Here is a 24,421-nt window from a genome sequence, read left to right on the forward strand (position 1 = left end):
TGAAACTTTTCACAGAAACTTATTGTATGAATTCAGAAGACTTTGAATACAACACAAATAGTTTTTAATACTTTTATAATCTTTCTAGCACTTAATGCCCTTGAGTGTAAAAAAAAAATAAAAATTCCCTGATTATTTTTCAAGCTACATAATCTAAAAGCAAACCAATCCCAGTCAAAGTGACTTGTTTTAAAGAATCCCCACATCCCCCAATTCCCCCAGCAGTGTCTGGTAAACTGATTGTGCTCTCTTCTTATGCTAATAACACTAATGTCTCCACATTATCACCTGCCCTTCACAGCAACAGTACCAACAGTATCCGGGCTAACTGAGTCTCATCCAATCACGGACCAGATATCTGGGTGGGGTTATATATATACTGTTTTTCTGACAAAATCTACATTGAATTTTTTATTTTTTTGTGAAATAAAATTATAAAACCTTGAAGGACAAACAGCTTTTTGAGATTCCTACATTGCCTACAAGGGACCACATACAACAAAGCCTACTAAGGCCATTTCTATCTCTTTTTTCCATTCAACACTGAAAAGGTAAGTTATATATTCTGAATTTAGATTCTGATAATATGTAAATGGTAGCCTTAAAAAATAAATGTCTGCCAAAAATGCAAAAATGCAGGCATACTGTTAAAATTTGCATGTAGTCTCTTAGTAAATGTTAGTGCTGTTTAATCTCTATTTACTGGATATATTTGTTCATTTATTGATTTTTTTTTTTTTGTGGTTGTTTCTAATATTGCTAAATATTGTTTTTCATTTTGGCAAATGCAGTGTACCCTAAAAAGATCTTGAATATTTCACAGGAAAATGAGACCCAGAAGAGTCTGTCCTGAAAAGGAAGCTTTGAAATTCATCGCATCTGGGAAAGATAAAGACACATTTCAGTCAAGAGTCAAGAGAAAGGTAAGTTATCATTTAAGACTCTGTCTCCAATACTGTATGACTGCAAATATTAATTACAATTAATTATTAAGTGTACTGTGCAATGTTATTACTTGTTCATAGTGTGCAGTGTGAAAAAATAACTACAGAATTTATAGATAATCAGTGGCTTGAATATTTAGTGTATTTTAATTTTGATGCACAGTTATAAAGATTGTAATGTACTGATAATCATACTTGATAAAATGTTTAATATTGATAATCACTGGAACTCGAAAACAACTGGGACACATATTAAACTTGTATCATAAATGTATGTATTCTCTAAAGCTAATATGTGCGTGTGTATGTGTTTGTGACCAACAGATTGTTGATGAACAGAAAAGAGCACATTTGTGTGCATTTGTGACCACAAACATCACTAAAGGAGAAGAAATGATGTTCGACTGCGGAGATCCTGACAGCTCATGGAGACAGGTACATTTCTATTTCAATAACTTTAGCTCATATTTAAGAGTTATTTCATGAATTGTTATTTATTTGTAGTAAATCAAATTTACTTTGAGTTTTAATGTAAAATAATGGAATTAACCTGGCAAACTTGTTACAAACAATGTTAAATCAGTTTGGGATCAGTACGATTTTTAAAATGTCTTTAAAAGAATATTCTGCTCACCAAGTCTTCATTTATTTAATAAAAAAAAGTACAGTGAAAACTATATAATAGTGATATATCACAGTTTAAAGTAACAGTTCTCTCTCTCTCTCTCTCTCTCTCTCTCTCTCCCTCTCCCTCTCTCTCTCTCTCTCTCTCTCTCTCTCTCTCTCTCTCTCTCTCTATATATATATATATATATATATATATATATATATATATACACACACACACACATATACGTATACTGTATATATAGACAATATATCTATAGATATCTCTATATAGGTCTATTCAGTTTATTTTAAATAAATGCTGTAATTTTGAACTTTATTTTCATTAAAAAATCCTAAAAAGTACTCATTAAATTCATTTTACAATATTTCTGATCAGGTAAATGCAGCCTTGATTAGCAGAAAAGTCTTCTTTTAAAAACATTAAAACAGTCTTCCTGATCCCAGACTCACTGATCAGGTGTGTTGATCCTGTGAGAGGTGTGATGTTTGCGGGGGAGAGAGAGAGTGTGAACAGAGCAGATAGCACTACAACACAATAGAGATTACTGATCAAAGTGAAGAAAAAACAATCCGCACTGGTATGGTCTTTACAATACAATGTTTATTCTTAACTAATGCACAATTCTGGATCCTTAAAATGTTAAGTTAATCATGAATTACTAGTGTGTTATTACATGAATTACTTCTTTTAATTTGGGTCTGGGTTTGAGTATAAAAGGGGATGCAAGTAAACAAGTTTAATGTATGCAATGATACAATTTGAGTCTGTAACAAATATGATTAAAATAATTTATTAAAGCATTAATTAAAATCAGTTTTACAAAAAAGAGCACTTGTTGAAATGTTCTGCATGTCACTTTCAGTGTTCATAACAATATTATTATTAATTGTATTAATTCTGTACAGCTTAGTCAGGTGGCCATTGATATAAATGAATCTTCTATATTACAGGTAGCAGGATGCTTGGTCCATTACATCCTGACGGATGGACAACACCCTCATCTGACCACTACACCCTACACCCAGGATCCACTTGGTCTGTCTCTACATGTCAGAACGAGTAACTTGAGTCTTCAATGTGATGAAAGACTAAACATATCTTAAGCAGAATGATGAGCAAATCAGTGGAAGAGCGTCCTACTATTGAGGAATGCCTTCAGGAAGTCAAAACTATGTGCAAAGACTTATTGTAGAGTTTACAATAAGCATTATAATGATTGGATATAAGTATTAGTGTGAATTTACAGGTTTGATCACCAGTCTTATCAAATATCAACCACAAACAGCTACAGCTCAGGAAAGACTTCAGACTTCAGTCTTGGACACATCAGTAAATCACTAGTGCCATTAAATCAAAACGATATGTTCCATTCACCATAAACAATACACAAGATCTAAAGATCATTGTCTTTTCATGTTTTCAACTTTGTAAAGTATGTATTATTGACATTATTTTTTTTAATTCATTCATATATTTATTCACTATATATATTTTTTATCTTTTAATTTTGTTAAATAGCAAGAGCCAGAAAGCCCTGGTCAGAAACAGAGGAAAGTCATAGAACACTGTTTCAAGATCTACTTGGAGGAAATGAAGGCTCCTGGAAAAGTGGACTGTGAAAGATGCATAAATGCAAACAGGATTCTAAAGGACAATGGAAGAGACTGGAAAACAGTTAAATACTTTGTGCTCAACAGAATAATTTCAGTTAGGAGAAGTTTGGGTGAACAGTACTGAGCCCATGAACCCTGAGAGCTTGTGATGTGGAGTATCAGTGTTGAGTCATAACTGTGCCGTGACACTGAAGGTCCATGTACATGCAGCATCAGTGCGTCATAGCATTGAAATGACTGAATACAGCTGTTTTCAGCTGCTGTTTGGGACTCTGTTTTAGACCTGTTATAACTTTGATGTAAGCCACTGTAATTTTGAACTATTTAAAAAAAAAAAAAAAACATATTTTATTATTTTCATTTTGATTTGTTGTTTTACTTTTCTTGGCAATGTTGATAATAAAAATGGAGCCCCTAAATCAAGTGCTGCTCTGAAAAATGTCAGTGTGTTAAACGACTAAAGTGCCAATGTATTTTATTGTAGCTGTCCATACAACACCTGACACTAATACACACATAGAGGTCAAAACTCAAAAATGTATATTGATTGTTGCATTGAGAATTTTCAGTTGGATCTACAAATGTGCAAATGTTAAAAGACATTCAGTTCATCTAATTTACTGGAGCCAACTGAAGATTTTAATGAAGTAAATAAAAAAATAAAATAAAAACACTGGTCCCCTGTTAGATGGTGAAGTGTGACGCCTGATCAGCTGACCTTACATTTAACAATATTTCACATTCTCACCATCTCTGAATGCTATGGCAAGGATGATAATACAATGTTACAATATATGTTGATTGTAACATTGATTTAGAAATTTAGCCAAGTGAATATTTTCAAAGTCGACATGAAATTCTGAAGAAATGTCAAAGCAACCAAAGAGATGTCGCAGTTTACCATTTAACAGGGGACCTAAGTGTTCAGATCAACATAAGCACTATTCCATCTATCTATCTATCTATCTATCTATCTATCTATCTATCTATCTATCTATCTATCTATCTATCTATCTATCTATCTATCTATCTATCTATCTATCTATCTATCTATCTATCTATCTATCTATCTATCTATCTATCTATCTATCTATCTATCTATCTATTCCATCTATCTATCTATCCATCCATCCATCCATCCATCTATCTATCTTAAAAAAAAAAAAAAAAAATTAGCCTCCAAGATCAAACCGGTCCCCAGTTAGATGGTGAAGTATGATGTGATCTGTTTGGTTGCCTTTACATTTAACAAATTACATTTATTTTATTTATTTATTTCTGAATATAATGGCAATGTTGATAATACCCTACAAAAAAATGGAGCCTCTGGAAAATGTCAGTGTTAAACAGCTAAAGTGGCATAGTTAAAAGATATTTTACTGAACTCAACTGAAATTTTTCAATGCAGCAAGCTAACATATAATATTGTTTCTTAAGTTAACATATAATATTGTTTCTTAAGTTAACATATAATATTGTTTCTTAACTTAACATATAATGTTGTTTCTTAACTTAACATATAATGTTAATGTGTCTGTGATGTAAGAAGAGGTGATTCAGTCTAACAGGCGTCACACGTCACCATCTAACTGGGGACCAAACTCATTTTATCTAACACATGCACTCTTTACTGTCAGAAGTATTGACATGCAATTGTTATCTTAAAGAGCTCTTTCTGCTCTTTTTAACCCATAAATTTGTTTTGTTGATGTAAATTAAACAAACTAATAATGCTTTACTTGAGAAATTAATGTAATTATTTTCTTCTCGCCTTTTATTGTTTGATTAGCATTAATGCCAACACTTAACTCAAGCCACAAGACAAGATTTTTACAGATAAAAAAAGGAATCTTAATGACCAACTTCTGGTCTAAAAATATTTGACTGGAAAAATCATCTTGCAATAAATATAATTTCAGTTCTACTTTCTGAGTATGAATTATCATATGCAGTAAAAACAACAACACTCAAGCTGTGTAAAAGGTTTTGTTCAACTGCCTGGATTCTCTCCTGCATGATTTTATCTGAGTCTCTTTAGACACTGGAACCGTACATGAATTATGAGCTTCTAGAAGTAGGCTCACAATGTGTCAGTCATCACCGATGTGACGTTGAGAGTGACTGACTGAAAGTGAACTCCTTTTCACAAACTGAACATACAAATAAACACATAACAAATAACATAATAGTCGTATTAAGTAGAAACAATAAGTGCTCTCTATATATTCAAAGTTCAAATAGAGAAAGATAACAGATCTGTAGACAACTACAAAACCTGTCATAGCCTACATACTAATAACAGTCTAGATATGTTATCAAGCCTAACTTGCGAGCATCAGGGAGACACTCTCAAAATGCGGGGTAGTAAAATCCCTTTTAAATACGCGTACATGTTTCGATTTAATGATCGCGGGATCACTCGGCGGTGCTCTGAACATACATTATAGATTACAAGACATTAATTTTGTCAGACACTCTACAACGAATCCTCTTTTGATGTTTCTTATCGGCCAATGAGGGTCATTTTTGTTTGTGTTGAACAAAAAAAAGTCAAATAATAAAAACAATTCCACACAGGCTAAACTGTACATACTAAACATACACAACAACAGATCTGTGCATATAATAGTGATTTCACTAGAGTAAAGCACACTGGTCCCCTGTTAGATGGTGAAGTGTGACGCCTGATCAGCTGACCTTACATTTAACAATATTTCACATTCTCACCATCTCTGAATGCTATGGCAAGGATGATAATATAATGTTACAATATATGTTGATTGTAACATTGATTTAGAAATTTAGCCAAGTGAATATTTTCAAAGTTAACATGAAATCTTCAAGAAATGTCAAAGCAACCAAAGAGATGTCGCAGTTTACCATTTAACAGGGGACCTACGTGTTCAGATCAACATTAGCACTATTCTATCTATCTATCTATCTATCTATCTATCTATCTATCTATCTATCTATCTATCTATCTATCTATCTTTAAAAAAAAAAAAAAAAAAAAAAAAAATTAGCCTCCAAGATCAAACCGGTCCCCAGTTAGATGGTGAAGTATGACGTGATCTGTTTGTTTGTCTTTACATTTAACAAATTACTTTTATTTATTTATTTATTTCTGAATATAATGGCAATGCTGATAATACCCTCAAAATGGAGCCTCTGAAAAATGTCAGTGTTAAACAGCTAAAGTGGCCTGGTTAAAAGATATTTTACTGAACTCAACTGAAATTTTTCAATGCAGCAAGCTAACATATAATATTGTTTCTTAAGTTAACATATAATATTGTTTCTTAAGTTAACATATAATTTTGTTTCTTAAGTTAACATATAATATTGTTTCTTAACTTAACATATAATGTTAATGTGTCTGTGATGTAAGAAGAGGTGATTCAGTCTAACAGGCGTCACACGTCACCATCTAACTGGGGATCAAACTCATTTTATCTAACACATGCACTCTTTACTGTCAGAAGTATTGACATGCAATTGTTATCTTAAAGAGCTCTTCATTTTACTTTATTTATGCTATCCTCAAATTAACTATAGTGTCTTGTTTGTTTTGTCTTATTATTTTTTGGTTTGACTGAAACAAATATATATATATATATATATATATATATATATATATATATATATATATATATATATATATATATATATATATATATATATATATATGTATATATATATATATCTGTGTGATTGCATTCATATATTGAGAAGTGTATTTGTATTAGTGTCAAGCCCAGAAAATATCTGCATGTCATACTAATTTATTAAACATTTTGGATTTCTATTAGAATATTTCTTTAATGGAGATATAGTGTGAATGTTTCAAAGTTTAGAGTTGCATTTAAATACAGTTAGATTGTAAAGAAAGACTTGGTACAATTGCCCTAATGTTTCCACACACAGTTGCATTGCAGTCTATGGAGGTCCTCTGTTGGATAGGTAGACGTCACTCAGGTCCCCACTTGGCATGTTTTTAAAAAAAATTAAAAATGCATTTTTTCAGTTATATTATGAAAAAAGAACTCAAATGAAAATTTTGTATGTAATTTTTGTTTCTTAAAAATGACCAGAAACACTGGTCCCCTCTTGGTCAGTGTAGAGTGATAGTCCCCTCTTAGTAACATAGACGTGTATGTGTGTGTGTGTGTGTGTGTAAGAGAGAGACTAGATATATGATCTGTTTCAGTAACAGATTTAAACGTCGGTCTGTCTTGTTTTAGTTACAGATTTAAATGTTGAAGAGAGAGACTAGATATATGATATAGATATATATATATACACAAACACACAAACACACACACACACACACATATACATACACACATATATATATATAAATATATATAAAATACATACATTTACAAAACATGCGTTTAATGTTTCGTTTTAGTAACAGATTTAAACAACGGTCTGTTTTGTTTCAGTAAAAGATTTAAACGTTGGTTTGTTTAGTTTCAGTTACAGATTTATAAGTCAGTCTGTTTTGTTTCAGTAACAGATTTAAACGTTGGTCTGTTTTGTTTCAGTAACAGATTTAAACGTTGGTTTGTTTAGTTTCAGTAACAGATTTAAATGTTGGTCTGTTTTGTTTCAGTAACAGATTTTAACGTCGGTTTGTTTGGTTTCAGTAACAGATTTAAACGTCGGGCGGTTTTGATTCAGTAACAGATTTAAATGCCGGTTTGTTTAGTTTAAGTAAAAGATTTAAACGTCGGTTTGTTTAGTTTCAGTGACAGATTTAAAGGTCGGTCTGCTTTGTTTTAGTTACAGATTTAAACGTTGGTTTGTTTCATTTAAGTAAAAGATTTAAACGTCGGTTTGTTTAGTTTCAGTAACAGATTTAAACGTCGGTTTGTTTAGTTTCAGTAACAGATTTAAACGTCGGTCTGTTTTGTTTTAGTTACAGATTTAAATGTCGGTTTGTTTCATTAAAGTAACAGATTTAAACATCGGTCTGTTCTGTTTCAGTAACAGATTTAAACATCAGTTTAGTTTCAATAAAATAATTAAACCTCGATCTGTTTTGTTTTCGTAACAGATTTAAATGTCGGTTTGTTTAGTTTCAGTTATAGATTTAAAAGTCAGTCTGTTTTGTTTTATTAACAGATTTAAATGTCGGTTTGTTTCATTAAAGTAACAGATTTAAACATCGGTCTGTTCTGTTTCAGTAACAGATTTAAACATCAGTTTAGTTTCAATAAAATAATTAAACCTCGATCTGTTTTGTTTCAGTAACAGATTTAAACGTAGGTTTGTTTAGTTTCAGTAACAGATTTAAATGTCAGTCTGTTTTGTTTCAGTAACAGATTTAAACGTCGGTCTGTCTTGTTTTAGTTACAGATTTAAACGTTGGTCTGTTTTGCTTCAGTAAAATATTTAAACGTCGGTCTGTTTTGTTTCAGTACAGATTTAATGTCGGTTTTGTTTCAGTAACAGATTTAAACATCAGTCTGTTTCATTTAAGTAAAATATTTAAACATCAGTTTGTTTTGTTTTAGTAACAGATTTAAATGTCAGTTTGTTTAGTTTCAGTAACAGATTTAAACGTCGGTCTGTTTTGTTTTAGTAAAATATTTAAACGTCGATCTGTTTCATTTCGGTAACAGATTTAGACATCCGTCTGTTTTGTTTCAGAAACCAATTTAAACATTGAGCATTTTAGTAACAGATTTAAATGTCGGTTTGTTTAGATTTAGAAACAGATTGAAACACTGGTCAGATTCTTTCTATTAGAAAATCAAATTTATTCTGTTAGAGATTTCAAAGCTTTTTATTTGTTTATTTATTTATTTGTTTACAAAACTGAACACTTACATTTTAGTTTTAAAAAAATTCATTAAGATTTGTTGAACCAAGTTCTTTAAAGTTTTTCAAAATCAGAAAACTGAGTAAAATAGGTCAAATGTGCATGCTCTCTCTCTCTCTCTCTCTATATATATATATACGTATGTATATAGATTTAATAATCTAAATGAATGCTACTGTTAAACAAAAACAAACAACACGAATAACAAAGCTGTTTCTGTGTGCAAACATTAAAATTTGAATGTTAAAGCATCTGCCACCACCTGTAATCAATTCCCTTTAATTTAATCCTGGTATATCAATCTCAGGAATTCTGACTCATGGGTTTTTTATCCGCACTCGATGTGGAGCTCACCCTCCTCTTTGTCCTTCATTGACTCTCTCTGTGTCTCATTTTGTCCCGACACGCTCTGGCAGTCCCTGGATTCCACCTGCATGCATCAGCGCTGGTCATTATCCAGCGACTCCTGCGGGACGAGGGCCACATTCCTGCCATTCCACTGCGCATGAGCGCAAACGGCCTCTAATGTCACGCAGAGCGGCTCTCAGCGGATACAGTGTCCGGTGGACAGTGAGGAATAAATGGCCTACTGTACCCAGAGATGAGATTAGAGTCCACAGAGACATCCAGCACTCCTGCCGAGTCACTGAGATCTGTGTCAGAAAAACCACCCTGATGCTTGAGTGGACATTGAGGATCTTAATGACTCAATCGCAATAAAACAGTAAATGATGCATGCTGTACAGGGTGTAAATGAGTCAATTACAAGAAGTCATGCCAAAATAAATAAATAAACAAAAAAATTACACTTCTAACTGATTCTTAATGCATTAAAAAATAATAATAATAAAAGGCTGCACTGAATGATGATGAAGCATAATAAAGGAGCGCAAGCTTATGGAAAAACTTAAAACACATCTTAACATCTGCAGACATGAAATGAACTAAAAACAGCTTCCTAAGCAGAACTCAAGATAACATCAATCTCGTTTAGAAGAAAACAAGTGAACATGACTGATGTCTCACAACAGCTGCTGAAACTAATGAGGCACGTTTAACGTCTGAAATAAGTGTTCACGGTCAGCACCTGATAAACACATCTCATGCAAAACACCTCGTTTATATAAGAAACATTCACACCACAAGGAGAAGTCAAAAAGAGTAAAACTAAACCATAAAAAGTAAAAAATAATAATAAAAATAAAACAATCAAACAATCTACAATGCTATAGAATATTATAAAATATAATATGAAATGTAAAACTTTTTTTTTTTAAATTTGTGACTCTAAAAATAAAAAACGATTATAAAAAAAATACATAAAAAAATTTGATATATAAAATAAAAACTACTTCAGAGCAAAAGAAAGTCAAAAGAATAAAATGAAATTAATAAAATAATTTAAAATACTAATAAAAGTTCAAAAACAATAAAAACAAAGTCAAAAAGAAGATTTAAATAAAAACAGAAAACAATTATAATACAAAAAATAGAATAATATTACAATAAATTTCTAAAAGAAAAATAGAATAAAAATTGCTAATATAATAAAAAAGAAAGAAAAAAAACACCAAAAGTGTGAAATAAAAAAAAGAAAAGAAAAACTGAATAATTTATACACACACACACACACACACACACACATGTATATATGTATATATAAGCCAGCAGATTCCAAACAACAAACTCCAGAGAAAGGCCGCCGTTACCATGGAAACCAGCACACAGCGTTCCGAAAGGAGGCATTAAACATTCCATTTCCCAGAATTAATGTGTCAACCAATAAACGATGGAATGACAGAAATGTATCCGATCACGGTTCTATAACCCCAGAGGAACACGAGGGCCGGAGAGATTACGAGAGTCTGGAGAAACACACACATCTGAAACCAACACAAACAGCGGGAAAACTAAACATTCTTCCCAGACACCTCCAACACCCCGGAGGGGAACAAAACCGTGCTGCGCTCGGGACACGACTGGCTGTCAATATTGATCCAGATCCGCAGGAATGGAGACTCCACAAACACACAGCTGCTCCAGACTCAATCACACACACACACACACACAGCTCTGATAAATAAACACAGCGATCCGGGACACACAACGGTTGATGCACGGAAAGTTTCGAGGTTTGGATTTAGGGTTAAAGGTCAGAAAAGCATAATAAAATGTCAATTTCTCATCATTTAACTCTGGCTTATGTTGACTTTTTCTCTTTCACAGAACATGAGAAGAAGATGAGACATGTTTTTAACCATTTCCAGATCTCACAATAAATAAATCCCAAAATGCACTGCAAAAAAAACACAAACTTTCATCAAGATTGCAGAGTTTACAGAAATATAAAAATAAATACATAAATATATTTCATTATTTTTCTAATTATTCCTTATAAATCTTTTATTTTGTATGCATTTATTACTGTATAGTTTTTCATTATACATATATATATATATATATATATATATATATATTATGTATATATAAAACATTTTAACTAATTTTATATTAAGAGAGATAAAATGTCAATTAAAAAATAATTAAGATAAATATTTTAAAAGATTTTACAAACATTAAATAAAACCACAAAACTAAATTACTAAAAGTTTAGCTAAAATTGTATAAAATCTACCCTCATGATGAGATAAGACTTTATGTAAACTGTATTAGTAATATAATATAATTTAAATTAATGTAAACAAACAAATAGATAAATATATCTCAAGATGGCAAACTCGACATAAATGTATAAACAAAAACTGATTTATTATCAATAAAACAATCCTGAAATACACTGTAACAAGGTCAAACTCACATTTTTCGCAAGATGGTTTTACTGAAATAATTATAATTTTATACTGGATAAAGTATAAATGTATTTCGTAGGAAGCAAACATTTTTTTAAGCATATTCAATATTATATATAGCAGTGCAGTGTAGAGGTGTTTTCCCAGCAGTGCTGTGAATCATATTTAATCTCTTCAGAGGAAACATTAATCTCCAAATGAGTTTCTCTTCTAATCTTGAATCTAAAGGAGGAGACGACTGGACAAAATTCAGCTGCTGTGTGTGTGTGTGTGTGTGTGTGTGTGTGTGTGTGTGTGTGTGTGCGTGGTTCAGGTTTCCATCTCTCTGTGAGCAGAACTTGAACAACATCAACAAAAATAAAAAAATAAAATAAACTTTTTTTGTTGTTTGAAATTACTTTCATCAACTAAAATAAAAATGTAATATAAAATGACCACTTATTGTAATTATAACTAAATCTAAATTAACTAAAACTAATTAAAAAACAAAACAATTATAGAGCTATTTAAAATAACAATAATAATACAATTAATGATAAAAATTACACACAAAAAAATTACAAAAATTTAAATGCAAACAATATATTAAAAAAATAATAAAGTTTTGGCGTTCCACAGACTTCTGTAGATCATAGACCCCTTTTGTTTTCTGTAAAAAAAAGTCCCAAGATGTACACAGCATACAAAAGAAACCAGTAAATAAACATAAATTAGTAGTCACAGAATCAGAATATGTGATAAAACATTATGATTCCTAGTGATGATGTTAATAAAAACTGTAACAGTTTATCAGTTTTACTAAATTAACACGTGTGCTGTTGACGGTCTGCAACATCATGAACAAACATCTCCACCAGGAGAAATATGACAAGCTTTCAAGAAAAATAAAACCATGAAAAATGATCAACAGACCAAAGATAAACTGGTGGGAGAGAGAGAACAAAGGTCAGTTTCACACTCCATAAGGTCTAGCTCCATCAGGAGGCCCAGCTCTATAAACAGCTCCAACTCTGTCAGGAGGCTCAGCTCCATCAAGAGGCCCTACTACGTCAGGAGGTTTAACTCTGTCAAGAGGCCTACGTCTGTCAGGTCTAGCTCCATCAGGAGGCTCGGCTACATCTGGAAACCTGACTCTATCAGGAGGCCCAACTCCACAGTAGGCCAATTTCTGTGAGGTCTAGCTCCACCAGGAGGCCCAGCTCCATCAGAAGACCCATCTATGAAAGTGAAAGTGAAAGCCGTGACATTTGCCAAGAATGGTAACCCATTTAACCCATCCAAGTGAACACACACACAGCAGTGAGAAGTGAACACACAGTGAACACACACCCGGAGCAGTGGGCAGCTATATATCCAGGATCTGGGGAGCAACTGTTAGGTCTAGCTCCATCAGGAGGCCCAGCTCCATCAGGAGGCCCATCTCTATAAAGTCTAGCTCCATCAGGAGGCCCATCTCTATAAAGTCTAGCTCCATCAGGAGGCCCATCTCTATAAAGTCTAGCTCCATCAGGAGGCTCATCTCTATAAAGTCTAGCTCCATCAGGAAGCCCAACTCTATAAAGTCTAGCTCCATCAGGAGGCCCATCTCTATAAAGTCTAGCTCCATCAGGAGGCTCGGCTACATCTGGAAACCCGACTTTATTAGAAGCCCAATTCCACAGTAGGCCAATTTGAGTGAGGTCTAGCTCCATCAGGAGGCCCAACTCCACAGTAGGTTTAGCTCCATTAGGAGGCCAAGCTCCATCAGGAGGCCCATTTCTATAAAGTCTAGCTCCATCAGGAAGGCCAACTCTATAAAGTCTAGCTCCATCAGGAAGCCCAACTCTATAAAGTCTAGCTCCATCAGGAGGCTCGGCTACATCTGGAAACCCGACTTTATTAGGAGGCCCAACTCCACAGTAGGTTTAGCTCCATTAGGAGGCCCAGCTCTATCAGGAGGCCCATCTCTATAAAGTCTAGCTCCATCAGGAAGGCCAACTCTATAAAGTCTAGCTTCATCAGGAGGCTCGGCTACATCTGGAAACCCTACTTTATTAGGAGGCCCAATTCCACAGGAGGTTTAGCTCCATTAGGAGGCCCAGTTCCATCAGGAGGCCCATCTCTATAAAGTCTAGCTCCATCAGGAAGGCCAACTCTATAAAGTCTAGCTCCATCAGGAGGCCCATCTCTATAAAGTCTAGCTCCATCAGAAAGGTCAACTCTATAAAGTCTAGCTCCATCAGGAGGCCCATCTCTATAAAGTCTAGCTCCATCAGGAAGGCCAACTCTATAAAGTCTGGCTCCATCAGGAAGCCCAACTCTATCAGGAGGCCATCAGGAGGCTCGGCTACATCTGGAAACCCGACTTTATTAGGAGGCCTAATTCCACAGTAGGTTTAGCTCCATTAGGAGGCCTAGCTCCATCAGGAGCACTGTCTCTGTCAGTTCTAGCTCCATCAGGAGGCTCAGCTAATTCTGGAAACCCGACTTTATTAGGAGGCCCAACTCCACAGTAGGCCAATTTCAGTGAGGTCTAGCTCCATCAGGAGGCCCAGCTCCATAACCGTCTCTGAGCACAGACTCTACAGGAGGCCTGTGTCTGTCAGGAGATGCTCCTCTGTGATCAGGGCCTCTTCCTCCAGACGACTCTGTGATGGAAACTCTGACCCCAGAGCATGATGGGAAAGTGCTGGCATGTCTGGCCTGATGCCTGTTCACAGAGACACCTCACCTTTCACCCGCACCGGCGATGTGGAACGAACAGAGAGGAAAACAGATGAGGAGACGCCAGAACGTGTGTGTGGCTGTAAACAATTAAATCAAGCAGAGATATTCCTCAGACTACAGACAGAAACACCAACAAACTCAGCTACTGACCCAGAGCTCAACCAGAGCACACTGAATCACACTGAATCACACCGGAGGAGCCCACATCTAGAGATTCATGCACACTTTCACCAATGTTTTCATTCAATGCTAATATGAATGCTTTTAAATTGATTGTAGCTAATACAGTATTAAAGCAATGACCTTGTTTTATTACGTTAACTGTATTAGATTTTTTTTTAACTAATGAATCAGCAAATAAAGAATAAAAAACATGAAGCAATTAAATTTAAAAGTATTTAAAAACAACTTAATCGCAATAATTTTTTTTTATGAATACATTTTTCATTTGAAAAAAGAAGCAATGCCACGATTTTACGATATTAATTTAAATATGATCAAATGTATTCATATTTGTAATAATAATACAAATTATGAATTATAAACAGAAAGCAATTGAATTATTATAATTTAATATTTTACTAATTATCCTGTGTGGTTGCTAGGGTGGTCTGGGAGGTTGCACGGTTGCTAGGGTGTTCTATTAAATAACTAAAAAAAGTTTTTTTGTTTTTTGTTTTTTTGATAATGTCAAATTTGCATATATAAAATATAACCTGTTAAAAAAACTTTTTAAATATTTATTTATTAATTTATTTATAAATGGAGCCAAGCATTTTCAAAAAATACTTTTTAAATGAATTAATAAAAACAAAATTATATATATATATATATATATATATATATATATATATATATATATATATATATATATATATATATTGTATGATTAAAATGATTTTTAAATTAGTATAAAATAAATAATTACTAAAAAATAAATAATTTCTATACATAAAATAATAATCATTTTATACGTAGCCACAATTTATATTTGTCTACAAAACTAATGTTCAGGCATTTAATCATAAGCATTTAGATCAAATAAATAAATAAATAATTTTACACATGTCCACAGTTGAAATGTTACTGCACACATGATGCAAATAAGAAACACATTTGGTCAAAATAACACTTCAATTAAAAAACAGAAACCCTAAACTAACACTAAAATCTAATATTTAAACAAAAAGTGCATCTGTGTAATTAGATTTTGAAATGAAGATAATATATTAATAAAGCATTAGAAATCAGTTTGAATAAATGGCTCCTAAACTGTGTGAAGGTATCTGGATCATCGTCCTACACAAACACACACAGCGGGACTCCTGATGCCTTTCCCATCTCTCTCTGTCCGTCTGAAGAGCTCAGGAGCGGCGCTCTCTCACGGACGACTACAACAAACACCAAACCAGAGCGTCAACCTCAAACTCACTCGGGTTTAGCAGAAACACAATCCTTAAAGCAACAGCTCACCTAAAAAATGAACATTTGTTGAAAATGTGTTTACCCTCAGGCCATCCAAGATGTAGAGGAGTTTGTTTCTTCATCAGATTTGGAGAAATGTAGCACTGCATCAGTGTCTCTCCAATGGAAGTGAATGGGTGCCGTCAGAACGAGAGTCCAAACAGCTGATAAAAACATCAAAAGCAAGCCAGTCCATCACTTAACAGCTTGTGAAGATGAGTTTTTAACTTCAAACTGCACTGTTTCACTGGAGGAATGTTATTATGATTATAAACTCTATGTATTTGAGTTAAAATCATCTTAATGCTGGATTTGTTTCATCCTTTGTCTTCTCCAGATGTTAACTGATGGACTGGAGTGCTGTGGATTATTAAGATGTTTTTATCAGCTGTTTGGATAAAAAAAATCCCTTTTTTTAATCCTTGTGTATGGAGTGCCACAAGGATCTGTCTTAGGCACTCTGCTATTTTCAATATACTCGTTTTGTCTGTTCCTTCACTTTTTTCTTCATTTGTTTCATCCTTTGTCTTCTCCAGATGTTAACTGATGGACTGGAGTGCTGTGGATTATTGTGATGTGATATTCTGAGCGCATGATGATGTGATGCCAACGAATGAATCAGCAAAACAACAACAACAACAACAACAACAACACAGGCCTGTTGCAATGACAACCTCAGAATGAATCATATTAACACACACGACATGTTCACCCAAAAACAGCAACTAGCTCATCGTTTCCTCGAACAAACAACACTGACTCACGAACACAGAGGCTATGAACGTTTGCTGCATGAAGATCCTTCAAAACCTATTTTGTGCTCCGGTTAAAAAAAGAAAACAATGACATTCTGGTTCATAATTAATCACAGAAATCATGTTTTGGGATCTACTGCAGCTTTAGGTTCAGGATTGTGGCTTTGATGCAAAACATGTCTGAAATTATATTCATAAAACAAGTGTTTTGTTGCATAAAGTGAAGAATAATACATTTTTCATGACATGAAGGTAGTTGTATATCTTGTATCTGAATCCCTGAAATCGTTTACATCATGAAGGTCAGACTTTCATTCTCACAATTTCATAAATCATATTAAATATACAGTGTAAACTTTAAGCAATCTGGATAAACTCCTAATAAAAAATCTGATGAGAAGATTAGGTTAAAAAAATGCTTGTTGTTAAATATTTAATAAATTGTTTTTAACTTGTATTCAGTTAATTAGAGATGGTTTTTGATTACTTACATTTAATGTAATCATTAAAATTGCATAAAAAAAATAAAACATTTCATATATCCTTAAAAATAATAATAATAATAATAATTTAATATATTGTTGCTAAATTGTAAAAATTGTCATGATTTAAAAAATTTAGTTTAAAAATGTATTTCACCATTAAATTGGAATCCAGAAAAAAAAATCATTTTTAGGGCCGTAAAAATAAAAATATTGCTACACTTTTAATAAATTGTTGATTTATTGCATTTATTTATTTATTTTTTCAATTAATTAGACATTACTTTTTTATTACTAACATTCAATTTAACCATCAAAAAAGAAAATGAACAGAAAAAAACAAGGGAATCGAGAAATATTTAAATGGAAAAGATTAATTCGGGAAACAACAAAATGGATTTCACAGTGTTGTATTATTGTAGAATTTTTTTTATAAATTACAAAAAAAAAATAAACTTGATTAGAAATGATTTTTGATGATTAAAATCAAACTAAAATGTAATCCAGAAAAACTTAGTTTTTTTACTTTTAAATGACATTAACCGTTTATTGATCAAGGATGCTTTAAATTGATCAAAAGTGACAGTGAAGATATGAATAAAGTTAAAAAGGATTTGTATTTCAAATAAATTCTGTCCTTTTGAACTTTCTATTCATCTGTGAATCCTGAACAATAAAATGTATAACCAAAAACATTGTCCAGCACAACTTAACACTGTTATTAATCAGAAATGCTCCATATTATTCTGATTTCTGAAGATCATGTGACACTGAAGACTGGAGGAATGATGCATCACAGAAATAAATTACATTAAACTATATTTTCTCTAAAGTGCAGTTTCCCGAGACGTCGACAGGAAGTTTCTTATGCAACAGGATCTGCAGCATCTGTAAAAGATTACTGCATTAATATCCAGATCCCGGACAGACGTGTCCTCACAGGAACGGCATGCAGAGGTGCAGCGTGGGACACAGGTGCATGCTGGGATACCAAGCCCACGGCCAATCAGACGAGCTGCTGGAGAAACGACTGGACGACAGCAGCAGCGGAGACCAATGTTTCTGTCGTTATCATTCTTGAAGAAAACAGCCGTCTTCATCAGTTTCTCACAGACACACATGAGCTCATGGACTCAACGCAGACAGCAGATTGAACTCTGACCCACGACATTTCTGAAAAAATTATGAGTTTTTCCAAGCAACACGCTTTTATACTTCAGCAGATCTTTGGGAAAAAATAATGGAAATATTTAAGGATGACACATAACGAAAACAGAAATACAACAAAAATAATAATAATAATAATGATGATAATAATAATAATTAAATTATAGAAAAAAGTTTATATTAACATAAAATAGTATAAAATAATATGAATAATACTTGTATTAATAAAATTACAAAAATAAGTTTATTTTATATATATATATATATATATATATATATATATATATATATATATATATATATATATAATACATATAATTGTTTTAAATAATAATGTATTATTGAAATTAAGTTTATAATTATTTAAAAACATAAATAATGTATTATAATAATATTTAAATACTAATATATAACATTATAAATAATAATTAATTATAAAAAAACACATGTAAAAATTTATAATTTCAATAAATGTTAAAATAATTATACATTATAAAACTATTATCACATAAATAAAGAGTAATAATTTATTTAATGTTTATTATATACCCATTATGTATATAACATTTAAAAATGTATTAGTAAAATGTTAATAATTTTACCTCGTATAAAAATCAACAATAGTTTATTATAAAATTTTACATTATAAAATAGTTATAATTATTATATTAAATAATAAAATGTAATTAAATAGTTTAACACTGTAACATAATAATAATTGAATTACATTATACAATAATTTAACATTATAAAATAATAATAATTTATTAAAACAATTTAATTAAAGAATGTTTCATGAAATAATATATTACAAATATTACATTATAAAATTGTACATGAAATAAGAATAATACAATTTGTCATAAAATCTAATCAAAGTAATATATTATAATTATTATGCATGTTTTTATTTCTGTAGTTATTAAATAAAACAATCCAATCAGTTCTGTAATAAGCTATCAGACACCTGAAACTAACCAGTTAAATCACTCAATCCTAATCAAGTCAATCTAGCAATGATGGACTTCTGTTTGACTCTGAACCTTAAGGTGGAATACGAGAAAGTGCTTTAGCATCCAAAATATGACACACTTCACCTTTCAGAGCATCGCGTGTGCACATCAGGTGATGTCATCGACCCGATCCGGAGCACAGAGGTCACCGGGAAACAATGACGTCAGCTGATCACATACACACATGCCACAGGCAACATGTGTGTTCTGTTTACGGACGCTGATGAAGCGGTGATGTCATGCACAGGCCATGTGCTGCAGTCATAACTCAGAGACGCTCCTCGGACACACACACACACACACCTGCAGGTCTCGTCTCAGATGTTTCTCCCCATGTGATGTGTCCATGAGAAAGATTTGGATTCATTTCTCAAAATTCAGCTAATTTGCAGATTAAGTGCCAAATGTAACCATTGTAGAGTCGAAGTGTATAATTTCTGTGTGTGTGTTGCTTTACTCCAGTTTAATCAAGAAGAGTCACAAGAACTTGATCCAGTGCTCGACCACAATTTATACAGCACTGTCAATTTAGCCTCGCCCACAATTCTACAGCACTGTGTGTTTAGCCCCGCCTACGATTCTACAGCACTGTGTTTAGCCCCGCCTACGATTCTACAGCACTGTGTGTTTAGCTCCGCCTACGATTCTACAGCACTGTGTGTTTAGCTCCGCCTATGATTCTACAGAACTGTCTGTTTAGCCCCGCCTATGATTCTACAGCACTGTGTGTTTAGCTCCGCCTACGATTCTACAGCACTGTGTGTTTAGCCCCGCCTACGATTCTACAGCACTGTGTGTTTAGCTCCGCCTATGATTCTACAGCACTGTGTGTTTAGCTCCGCCTATGATTCTACAGAACTGTCTGTTTAGCCCCGCCTATGATTCTACAGCACTGTGTGTTTAGCTCCGCCTACGATTCTACAGCACTGTGTGTTTAGCCCCGCCTACGATTCTACAGCACTGTGTGTTTAGCTCCGCCTATGATTCTACAGCACTGTGTGTTTAGCTCCGCCAATGATTCTACAGCACTGTGTGTTTAGCTCCGCCTACGATTCTACAGCACTGTGTGTTTAGCCCCGCCTACGATTCTACAGCACTGTGTGTTTAGCTCCGCCTATGATTCTACAGCACTGTGTGTTTAGCCCCGCCTACGATTCTACAGCACTGTGTGTTTAGCCCCGCCTACGATTCTACAGCACTGTGTGTTTAGCTCCGCCTACGATTCTACAGCACTGTGTGTTTAGCCCCGCCTACGATTCTACAGCACTGTGTGTTTAGCTCCGCCAATTATTCTACAGCACTGTGTGTTTAGCCCCGCCTACGATTCTACAGCACTGTGTGTTTAGCCCCACCTACGATTCTACAGCACTGTGTGTTTAGCTCCGCCTATGATTCTACAGCACTCTGTGTTTAGCTCCGCCTATGATTCTACAGAACTGTCTGTTTAGCCCCGCCTATGATTCTACAGCACTGTGTTTAGCCCCGCCTATGATTCTACAGCACTGTGTTTAGCCCCGCCTACGATTCTACAGCACTGTGTGTTTAGCTCCGCCTATGATTCTACAACACTGTGTGTTTAGCTCCGCCAATGATTCTACAGCACTGCGTGTTTAGCCCCGCCTACGATTCTACAGCACTGTGTGTTTAGCTCTGCCTATGATTCTACAGCACTCTCTGTTTAGCCCCGCCTACGATTCTACAGCACTGTGTGTTTAGCTCTGCCTATGATTCTACAGCACTGTGTGTTTAGCTCTGCCTATGATTCTACAGTAGAGCTGAAGATCTTTGCCCGAACCCGACGGGACCCGTCGGGACCCGACAAGTTCGGGCATAATTTCTATCATCTTACGCGGGCTCGGGCCGGGCTCGGGCTTGCGCTCCGGTTTGTGAGGTAAACGAGCGGTCATGTGATGTGTTTCGATTAGCGCGAGAAAGATGCGAAAATGAATGCTGAGCAGGTGTAACGGAGGCTTGCCTCTGGTGATCACGTTTTGGTTGCACCAGCAACTAAAGCAAACTCTGAGGTGTGGAAAAGTTTTGACCATGTTTATAATGAGAATAATGAGTGAACAATGACGCAGCATCAGTGAGCGCAGGAACGCGCTGAAGACATACAGTGGATTCAATCATTTTCCTCCACAAAAACATGTAGACCTAGCCTAATCTCTGTGAGTAAAGGTTTTTCAAATGATAACTAAATATTCATTGAGTCTTAAATGCATAATGTTGACAGAGTATTTACGCTAATGTTGGCATTATTCTTTTATTAAATAAAGCAAATCCGGCGGAGCCTTTATCTTAATTTCGTTATTGCCAAATACCCATCTTAATTTAAAATTTATCTTAATTTAATTTTTTTTAAATGACTCGTTTTTATTGGTGCGTTGGTCTATTTATAGGTTAAATGAGCCTATGTCTAGAATGCTGAGATGTTACGATGTGACACAGGACTTATTTTATTTCTTTATTCCAACTTCCAAGTGGTCTAGTCACGTTAGTTATGAGTAAATTATGTTAAAACATGAATACATTGCTCATTGTTGGCAAAAGGCAAAAGAGCTGTGTGCGTGCGCACATTTAAATAATGTCGGGCTGTAAACGGGTTCGGGCTTTAAAAAAGCTGTCAATCAAAATGTACTTGTCGGGCTCGGGTCCTGTCGGGCCTAACTTTTAAGGCCCGATTACAGCTCTATTCTACAGCACTGTGTGTTTAGCTCCGCCTATGATTCTACAGCACTGTGTGTTTAGCTCCGCCTATGATTCTACAGCACTGTGTGTTTAGCTCCGCCTATGATTCTACAGCACTGTGTGTTTAGCTCCGCCTATGATTCTACAGCACTGTGTGTTTAGCTCCGCCTATGATTCTACAGCACTGTGTGTTTAGCTCCGCCTATGATTCTACAGCACTGTGTGTTTAGCTCCGCCTATGATTCTACAGCACTGTGTGTTTAGCTCCGCCTATGATTCTACAGCACTGTGTGTTTAGCTCCGCCTATGATTCTACAGCACTGTGTGTTTAGCTCCGCCTATGATTCTACAGCACTGTGTGTTTAGCTCCGCCTATGATTCTACAGCACTGTGTGTTTAGCCCCGCCTATGATTCTACAGCACTGTGTTTAGCCCCGCCTACGATTCTACAGCACTGTCTGTTTAGCCCCGCCTACGGTTCTACAGCACTGTGTGTTTAGCTCCGCCTACGATTCTACAGCACTGTGTGTTTAGCTCCGCCTACGGTTCTACAGCACTGTGTGTTTAGCTCCGCCTACGATTCTACAGCACTGTCTGTTTAGCCCCGCCTACGGTTCTACAGCACTGTCTGTTTAGCCCCGCCTACAATTCTACAGCACTGTGTTTAGCCCCGCCTATGATTATGGCACTGCCTGTTTAGCCCCACTTACAATTCTACGGCACTGTCTACTCAGAAACCAAATGATAAAGATAGTCCAAAAATAACAAGATGCAAGCTTCCTTCCTTATGATCCCAACGTTAGGAAAGAGTGGATGAACTTAACTTTTAATGAAGTTCCAGACCGCGTTAGAACTCTTCTTTTGTCTTTTGTTCACTTCATTTACAAACAAGGCTTAATTTGATGCAGGATTTTCAAAAAGATTGAAACTGGATGCTGTGCAACTATATTGGACCCAACACAACTCTTTTTATCACATGGTCACTATTGCTTTGTCTGTTAAACAGATTGTTTGATATGAGTATTTATGCGTTTTAGATCTCAATTACTGCAATGTCCATCTGTGAAGGACGTAGGCTGGCAAACATACACAAGTGTTAGCTAACCACAGCACTGGGTGTTTACTACTCCATTCAGACAGAGCGTTCTGATGAAGCTTTAAAACAGGACAGAAAATAGCCCATTACTTCTAAATGATGATGTTTTTGATGTAAGAATCTGGATAACATCATAAGTGGACCAAAATTGTGCTTTAAATAATACATTTAAAGCAATGTTACACTGATATAACAGTTTTATTGCTGATTAAAAAAATGATCCAATTCGTGATTCAAAAATCACGATATGATCTGTTTTGTGATCTGTTGATCCCGTAGCTGTTAACTTGGCTTCATTAGGCTTTACATGGATAAATAAACGGCAAGTCCCTCAAAGAGTGATTCCTTGAATCATTCATTCAAACAATTCATTCAAAACTGTTCGTTCATGACTGTTTTCATGAATGGATCATTGACTCATTCAGGATTCATTCAAAACAGATTCATTCAGGAAGGAAACACAGCACTGTTGCTGTGAGACGCACTTAATGTTCTGTTACGGCTTAGTTTAGAGCTAGTTTAGCTCACAAAACAGAAAAAATGACAATATTGTGTTGAAAATGTGACTCACTCATAATGTCTTTTTTGTTTCTGTATTCTTGCACACACCGAGAAACATACATACAAACACACACACACAAAACTAAACTTGATGAACTTTAGACCAAAAAACGACACTGAGATTTGTGACTTAGCTAATATATGCCATGGCCCATCTACAGCCTACAAATAAAAGAAGACTTGTTGAATTACTGCTGCATTAAAGCAAATTTATGAATATCTATTCAGTTATAATCTCAAAGTATAACAGCATACACACACACACACACACACACACACACACAGAAACAGTATGAAAGTGTAAATTTGTGGCTAGAGTCCATCATGCACGTGAGAAACACGCCACAGGACACATGTCTGTGTGTGTATGTGTGTGTTTGTGTGTGTGTGTGTGTGTGTGTGTGCGGTCAGAACCGCAGGCTCAGCAATAAGAGAAACAGACAAACCTGGAAAATCCATGTTACTGCATCAGTTTTCTTTGGCTTGGAGTTTGTTTCTGTTTATTAAAGGGAAAGTTCCCTGAAATTTAACACTGTCATCATTTACTCAAGTTTCTTTCTTCACTGATATTTTGAAGATCACTGAGATTCAAACAACATACAGATCTGGATTGAAAAAAAAACAAAACAACAACAACCGACTTCTACTAAGAGCGTGTGTGTAT

At 34.4% G+C, this 24,421-nt stretch overlaps 1 protein-coding gene and 1 long non-coding RNA gene across 2 annotated transcripts in view; one reads left to right on the forward strand and one right to left on the reverse strand.

The window, feature by feature from the left end:
* Nucleotides 1-24,421, reverse strand: part of LOC113041361 (N(G),N(G)-dimethylarginine dimethylaminohydrolase 1) — a 59,467-nt gene that overhangs the window by 23,653 nt on the left and 11,393 nt on the right. The gene's annotated exons all lie outside the window — the stretch shown is intronic.
* LOC113041363 (uncharacterized) lies at nucleotides 862-3,502 on the forward strand. The gene is made up of 3 exons (XR_003275387.1): nucleotides 862-923; nucleotides 1,269-1,379; nucleotides 2,526-3,502. It is a non-coding gene; the product is annotated as an uncharacterized LOC113041363 (long non-coding RNA).

The sequence above is a fragment of the Carassius auratus genome, chromosome 23 (genome assembly GCF_003368295.1).
Source record: "Carassius auratus strain Wakin chromosome 23, ASM336829v1, whole genome shotgun sequence".
Taxonomy (NCBI): domain Eukaryota; kingdom Metazoa; phylum Chordata; class Actinopteri; order Cypriniformes; family Cyprinidae; genus Carassius; species Carassius auratus.